Consider the following 8,690-nt stretch of genomic DNA (forward strand, 5'->3'; position numbering starts at 1 on the left):
CATGTGAAATTGAAAGATTAGGGCATAATGAATGTATTTCAATTAACTGATTTCCTCATATGAACAGTAAGTCAGTAAAAACTTTGAAATTGTTGCATGTTGCGTTAACATTTTTGTTCAGTATATTTACCTTTGTGACATATATAATGTGAAACATGAACTGCTGTATGCTTTGTCAAAATATGTGATGTTTTTTTTCTTTTCATTTTCACAAACACGTTCAGGGCCAGTGAGCTGATGATACTTGAAAAGAGCTACATGTCCAGTTGAAGTTGGAAGTTTACATACACTTAGTTTGGAGTCATTAAAACTCGTTTTTCAACCACTACACAAATTTATTGTAAACAAACTATAGTTTTGGCAAGTCGGTTAGGACATCTACTTTGTGCTTGACACAAGTAATTTTTCCAACAATTGTTTACAGACAGATTATTTCACTTATAATTCACTGTATCACATTTCCAGTGGGTCAGAAGTTTACATACACTAAGTTGACTGTGCCTTTAAACAGCTTGGAAAATTCCACAAAATGATGTCATGGCTTTAGAAGCTTCTGATAGGCTAATTGACATCATTTGAGTCAATTGGAGGTGTACCCGTGGATGTATTTCAAGGCCTACCTTCAAACTCAGTGCCTCTTTGCTTGGCAAGGGAAAATCAAAAGAAATCAGTCAAATTGTAGACCTCCACAAGTCTGTTTCATCCAGCAATTTACAAATGCCTGAAGGTACCGTGTTCATCTGTACAAACAATAGTACGCAAGTATAAACACCATGGGACCAAGCAGCTGTCATACGGCTCAGGAAGGAGACTCATTCTGTCTCCTAGAGATTAATGTACTTTGGTGCAAAAAGTGTAAATCAATCCCAGAACAACAGCAAAGGACCTTGTGAAGATTGCAAGCTGATGAACACCATCCCAACTCTGAAGCAAGTGGGTGGCAGCATCATGTTGTGGGGGTGCTTTGCTGCAGGAGGGACTGGTGCACTTCACAAAATAAATGGCATCATGAGAAAGGAAAATGATGTAGATATATTGAAGCAACATCTCAAGACATCTGTCAGGAAGTTAAAGCTTGGTCGCAAATGGGTCTTCCAAATGGACAATGACCCCAAGCATACTTTCAAAGTTGTAGCAAAATGGCTTAAGGACAACAAAGTCAAGGTATTGGTGTGGCCATCACAAAGCCCTGACATCAGTCCCATAGAAAATGTGTGGGCAGAACTATAAAAGCGTGTTCGAGCAAGGAGGCTTACAAACCTGACTCAGTTACACCAGCTCTGTCAGGAGGAATGGGCCAAATTAACCCAATTATTGTGGGAGGCTTGTGGAAGGCTACCCGAACCGTTTGACCCAAGTTAAACAATTTAAAGGAAATGCTACCAAATACTAATTTGAGTGTATGTAAACATCTGACCCACTTGGAATGTGATGAAAGAAATAAAAGCTGAAATAAATCAAATCAAATCCAAGTTTATTTGTCAGGTGCGCCGAATACAACAAGTGTAGTAGACCTTACTGTGAAATGCTTACTTACAGGCTCTAACCAATAGTGCAGAGAAAAAAAAGAATGTGTAGGTAAGTAAAGAAATAAAACAACAGTAAAATGACATTTGAAAATAAGAGTAGCAGGGCTATATACAGACACTGGTTAGTCAGTCGTATTATGTACATGTGTGTATGGTTAAAGTGACTATGCATATATGATGAACAGAGAGTAGCAGTAGCGTAAAAAGAGGGGTTGGCGGGTGGTGGGACACAATGCAGATAGCCCGGTTAGCCAATGTGCGGGAGCACTGGTTGGTCGGGGCAATTGAGGTAGTATGTACATGAATGTATAGTTAAAGTAACTATGCATATATAACAAACAGAGTAGCAGCAGCGTAAAAGAGCGGTTGGGGGGGGCACACAATGCAAATAGTCCGGGTAGCCATTTGGTTACCTGTTCAGGAGTCTTTTGGCTTGGGGGTAAAAACTGTTGAGAAGCTTTTTTTGTCCTGGACTTGGCACTCCGGTACCGCTTGCCATTCGATCGTAGAGAACAGTCTCTCTACTGTTATTCTGATATTTCACATTCTTAAAATAAAGTGGTGATCCTAACTGATGTAAAACAGAGAATTTTTACTGGGATTAAATGTCAGGAATTGTGAAAAACTGAGTTTAAATGTATTTGGCTATGGTTTATGTCAACTTCTGACTTCAACTGTGTATACAGTATCCCTATGTTAGGAGAGTGGGGCATGAACAACTGTCTCTTTCTATCCACAACTGTTATTCTCCAACCAGTGACTGCTGTAATCTATTTAATACTGTGAGGTTTTGAGTCATGTCCATTACACTCCTTTCCTTGCCTCCAAAACTGAAAAAATAATAAACACCCACAGATGCAAGGGCGTGTGAAGCTGGCTTGTTGTGTTCAACGGGTCAAATGGATCCCCAGCAAGTGGATAATCTGGGTTTAGTGCACCTCTCTGTGGACAATAATCTGCAGTCATTTAGATGGGGCCATAATCTTGAATGAGATCCAAATGGATTGCAGAGATCTGTCAGTTTCAGCATGTTAGCCTCTTTTGAAAGGCCCACTCTGGTTTTCCCTCTAATAGGCAACTCTCATGGACCGTTACTGAAGATAAACCAGTGATCTCTTACAGTTGGCCCTTTGAGTGATGTGAGAGTTTACTTAATTTACCATCATTGCTGTATTCATGTTAATGTAGCCCAGTATTAGACGGTTTAACAGAAACAAGGCTCCTCTGATAAGTACCGTATTAGCACTAAATCAGGAATTAACCTGGGTGTAACAAGCACATGTATGCCCTCTGTGCCCCGAGCTAATGATGTGAACCAACATGAAGTGAAAGTTAGTTTCCCACACATCCAGTCAGGGTTGGGGAGTAACTGATTACATGTGATCAGGTACATGTAATCACTTTACAAAAAACTGTAATCAGTTACGTTACCAGCAACAACAAAAAAAAAATCAGATTACAGATACTTTTGAAAAACTAGGTGATTACTTACTAATTTAGAAAGAGTGTTTGCGAGAAAAAAAAAGTTACGTTACTGATTATGCTTGTGGACAGGTAACTAGTAACTTTTAAAGTTTACATTTAGAAAGTAATCTACACAACCCTGCACCCAGTGATTCCATTGACCTCTAGGTATCCCTAGTGCTCCTTACGCCCTGCCCTCAGCCTGCTGTTAGTCAGAACACTGCAAATGATCTTCCACGGAGTAACACATTGATTCAAGGCCAGGTTGAGTCGATGTTCAGTAATGCCCTAGGTTATGCTCACAGCTAACGTGACCTGATTAAATCTTATGGAACAACAACTAAACTCAACAAAAAAAGAAACGTCCTCTCACTGTCAATTGCGTTTATTTTCAGCAAACTTAACACGTGGAAATATTTGTATGAACATAAGATTCAACAACTGAGACAAACTGAACAAGTTCCACAGAACAGAAATGGAATAATGTGTCCATGAACAAAGTGGGGGTCAAAATCAAAAGTAACAGTCCCTATCTGGTGTGGCCACCAGCTCCATTAAGTACTGCAGTGCATCTCCTCTTCATGACCTGCACCAGATTTGCCAGTTCTTGCTGTGAGTTGTTACCCCACTCTTCCACCAAGGCACCTACAAGTTCCCAGATTTCTGGGGGGAATGGCCCAAGCCCTCACCCTCCAATCCAACAGGTCCCGGACGTGCTCAATGGGATTGAGATCCGGGCTCTTCGCTGGCCATGGCAGAACACTGACATTCCTGTCTTGCAGGAAATCACACACAGAATGAGCAGTATGGCTGATGGCATTGTCATGCTGGAGGGTCATGTCAGGATGAGCCTGCAGGAAGGGAAGCACATGAGGGAGGAGGATGTCTTCCCTGTAACGCACACCATTGAGATTGCCTGCAATGTCAACAAGCTCAGTCCGATGATGCTGTGACACACCTCCCCAGACCATGACGGACCCTCCACCTCCAAATCGGTCCCGCTCTAGAGTACAGGCCCCAGTGTAACGCTCATTCCTTCGACGATAAACGCCAATCCGACCATCACCCCTGGTGAGACAAAACCGCGACTCGTCAATGAAGAGCACTTTTTGCCAGTCCTGTCTGGTCCGGCGACGGTGGGTTTGTGCCCATAGGCGACATTGTTGCCAGTGATGTCTGGTGAGGACCTGCCTTACAACAGGCCTACAATCCCTCAGTCCAGCCTCTCTCAGCGTATTGCAGACAGTCTGAGCACTGATGGAGGGATTGTGCATTCCTGGTGTAACTCAGGCAGTTGTTGTTGCCATCCTGTACCTGTCCCGCAAGTGTGATGTTCGGATGTACCGATCCTGTGCAGGTATTGTTACACGTGCACTGCGAGGGCGATCAGCTGTCCGTCTTGTCTCCCTGTACTGCTGCCTTAGGCATCTTACAGTATGGACATTGCAATGTATTGCCCTGGCCACATCTTTAGTCCTCATGCCTCCTTGCAGCATGCCTAAGGCACATTCACGCAGATGAGCAGGGACCCCAGGCATCTTTGTTTTGGTGTTTTTCAGAGTTAGTAGAAAGGTCTCTTTAGTGTCCTAAGTTTTTATAACTGTGACCTTAATTGCCTACCGTCTGTAAGCTGTTAGTGTCTTAACGACCGTTCCACAGGTGCATGTTCATTAATTGTTTATGGTTCATTGAACAAGCATTGGAAACAGTGTTTAAACCATTTACAATGAAGCTCTGTGAAGTTATTTGGATTTTTACAAATTTATCTTTGAAAGACAGGGTCCTGAAAAAGGAACGTTTCTGAGTTTAGTTTCTGCAAGAGTGGAATGCTCTCTCCCCTGAAGAGCTCCTCCAATGCATGTACTTAACTTCAATTAATTTGTGTTAACTCCCAGCATTAAGCAGGGCTAATGACTGAGCGAGTGAGTGCACTGTCATTACCTTGCTTTGCTTGACATCAAATGGCAATTGATGGCCCTCACTGAAAAGTACAGTAATGCACAGATTTGGGGCTTGATGAGCAAAAGCTAAAGCAGGAAGCACCAGTGACTCAGTCAGTAAAATAATGGCCAGATGAAGCAGATGCAAAGCTACAGGACTGTATTGCTAACACAGACTAGAATATGTTCCGGGATTCTTCCGATGGCATTGAGGAGTACACCACATCAGTCACTGGCTTCATCAATAAGTGCACCGAAGACGTCGTCCCCACAGTGACTGTATGTAAATAACCCAACCAGAATGGATTACAGGCAACATCCACACCGAGCTAAAGGGTAGAGCTGCCACTTTCAAGGAGCGGTACTCTAACCCGGAAGCTTATACGAAATCCCGCTATGTCCTCCGACGAACCTTCAAACAGGAAAATTGTCAATACAGGACTAAGATTGAATCGTACCACTCCGGCTCCGACGCTCATCGGATGTGGAAGGGCTTGCAAACTATTCCACACAACAAAGGGAAGCACAGCCACGAGCTGCCCAGTGACACGAGCCCACCAGACGAGCTAAATTACTTCTATGTTCGCTATGAGGTAAGTAACACTGAAGCATGCATGAGAGCATCAGCTGTTCCGGACGACTGTGTGATCACGCTCTCCGTAGCCAATGTGAGTAAGACCTTTTAAACAGGTCAACATTCACAAGGCCCCAGACGGATAACCATGACGTGTACTCTGAGCATGCGCTGATCAACTGGCAAGTGGCTTCACTGACATTTTCAACCTGTCCATGACTGAGTCTATAATACCAACATGTTTCAAGCAGAACACCATAGTCCCTGTGTCCAAGAACACTAAGGTAACCTGCCTAAATGACAACCGATCCGTAGCACTCACGTTTGTAGGCATGAAGTGCTTTGAAAGGCTGGTCATGGCTCACATCAACACCATTATCCCAGAAACTCTAGACCCACTCCAATTTGCATACCGCCCGAACAGATCCATAGATGATGCAACCTCTATTGCACTCCACAGTGCCCTTTTCCACCTGGACAAAAGGAACACCTATGTGAGAATGCTATTCATTGACTACAGCTCAGCGTTCAACACCATAGTGCCCTCAAAACTCATCACTAAGCTAAGGACCCTGGGACTAAACACCTCCCTCTGCAACTGGATCCTGGACTTCCTGACGGGCCGCCCCCCAGGTGGTAAGTGTAGGTGGCAACACATCCACCACACTGATCCTCAACACGAGGGCCCCTCAAGGGTGCATGCTAAGTCCCCTCCTGTACTCCCTGTTCACTCATGACTGCATGGCCAGGCACAACTCCAACACCCTCATCAAGTTTGCTGATGACACAACAATGGTAGGCCTGATCTCCGACAATGATGAGACCTAGCCATGTGGTGCCAGGACAACAACCTCTCCCTCAACATGATCAAGACAAAGGAGATGATTGTGGACTACAGGAAAAGGAGGACTGAGCACGCCCCCATTCTCATCGACAGGCAGCAGTGGAGCAGGTTGAGAACTTCACGTTCCTTGGTGTCCACATCACCAACAAACTATCATGGTCCAAACACATGAAGACAGTTGTGAAGAGGGCACGACAAAGCCTATTCCCCCTTAGGAGACTGAAAAGATTTGGCATGGGTCCTCAGATCCTCAAAAAAGTTCTACAGCTGCCCCATTGAGAGCATCCTGACTGGTTGCGTCACTGCCTGGTATGGCAACTGCTCAGCTTCCGACCGCAAGGCACTATAGAGGTTTGTGCGTATGGCCCAGTACATCACTGGAGCCAATCTTCCTGCCATTCAGGACCTCTATACGAGTCAGTGTCAGAGGAAGGCCCTAAAAATTGTCAAAGACTCCAGCCAACCTGGCCATAGACTGTTCTTTCTGCTACCGTATGGCAAGCGGTACCGGAGCACCAAGTCTAGGTCCAAAAGGCTTCTTAACAGCTTCTACCCACAAGCCATAAGACTCCTGAACAGCTAATCAAAGGGCTACTCAGACCCCTCTTTTACGCTGCTGCTACTCTCTGTTTATTATCTATGCATAGCCACTTAACTCTACCTACATGTACATATGACCTCAATTACATTGACTAACCGGTGCCCCCGCACATTGACTCTGTACCAGTACCCCCTGTATATCGCCTCGCTATTGTTATTTTACTGCTGATGTTTAATTATTTGTTACTTTTATTTTCTATTTATTTACTCATCTCTATTTTACTTAACACTTTTTTTCCTTTAAAACCTCTTAAAGCATTGTTGGTAGGTCTTGTAAGTAAGCATTTCACTGTATTTGGCGCATGTGACAAATAACATTTGATTTGATTTAACATTACATTTCTTCCATGCATTGTGGGAGGATAACCAACCTTCCAATTAATGGCAATGCATTTATTAGCCACTATAAATGCTAGGTTACACAGTTTCTTCTGATAACAGTCTCCAGTTTCAACATTTCCAAGATAAAACAAAAACCGGTAGAAGGGAGAATCTGTAGACATGCTGAGATAAAAAAATATATTTTAAACTCTTTGCCAGAATTCAGCCAGCTTTCACAAGACCACAATATATGCAAATATGTGACCTACTGTGCTTTACACCTAAATCAGAATAATACAGTTTCCGAGTGCATGATATTCAGTTTCACTGGCATATAGTATGTTATATGGATGGTCTTAACCTGCAGTAACTTATGTCTGAGATGATATGAACATAACTGGACATTATAACATATCTGTATCCATTCTTCATCATCAATAGCATCTCCCAGGTCTTCCTCACATTTTTGTTTGACATGTTTTGTGTCATCAGGAAAGCCTCTATCAACCCTTGATACAGTTTGGAAATCAACTATGCAGGTTTGTCATACTGCCTTAAAATATATGAAATATTTTAAGCTTCTAGCTTGTCCAGTATTTGCTGCACAGAGAGAATGTAAGTGTTTATTCTGCAAAAGTTCACCTCACCTCTGTTACAGACTTGTCTTCCCTGGCTGCCTGACTCGGCTGAGACCCCTGTCAGCATCTGATCCTCCTAAAATGAGGCATGACAAAGAATTCCCTTGGTGTACATTTATACATTGTATTGTCCAAGAATAGAATCAATGGTTCAATAATTGAAATGACCATAATTCCCAGATCCCAGACTGTAGCTTTAAACTGCTGTCCTGTAGCTACTGTAGGTCTTCCCATCAATTCAATAACGAACTTTGTATCATTCAATTAATAAACTGCAAAATTCACCTAAGCTCGGTAGACTGGTCTTCCTTGGCTGTTTGACCCTGCGGGAGATGATTGCGGCAGGGTCGGCATTTTTCATGCTGCAGGCAGGAGTAGGCGGTCAGACAGATGACTGGGGAAGAAAATATTTTTGTTGTCCCACAGATTATTCTGCTTTGTATTCGTTAGCCTACATATTGTGTTAAAAGCACAACTTTTTGTCATTATTCACACACAGAATTCGCAGCTTCAACTTCAGAAGCCTACCTCTCCTTGATGGCGGTGACAGTCGAAGAGCGCCTAGTATGTGTGGTCTCATTGAAATAGAGTCGGCTGCCTACATGGACGGAGAATCACGTGGCAGTTAACTTGAATATGAATATGAAATGATCTTAAATATTTTTAGACTGTAGTTTACTACAGTGTCTGTAAATAAATATATATAATGAAAAGAAGTGGAGGGCACTCAACCAATAGGAGTCTAGGTGCAATCAAAATATGTAATCATGATTGAAAAGG

Source organism: Oncorhynchus gorbuscha, linkage group LG10 (genome assembly GCF_021184085.1).
Source record: "Oncorhynchus gorbuscha isolate QuinsamMale2020 ecotype Even-year linkage group LG10, OgorEven_v1.0, whole genome shotgun sequence".
In the NCBI taxonomy this organism is placed as follows: domain Eukaryota; kingdom Metazoa; phylum Chordata; class Actinopteri; order Salmoniformes; family Salmonidae; genus Oncorhynchus; species Oncorhynchus gorbuscha.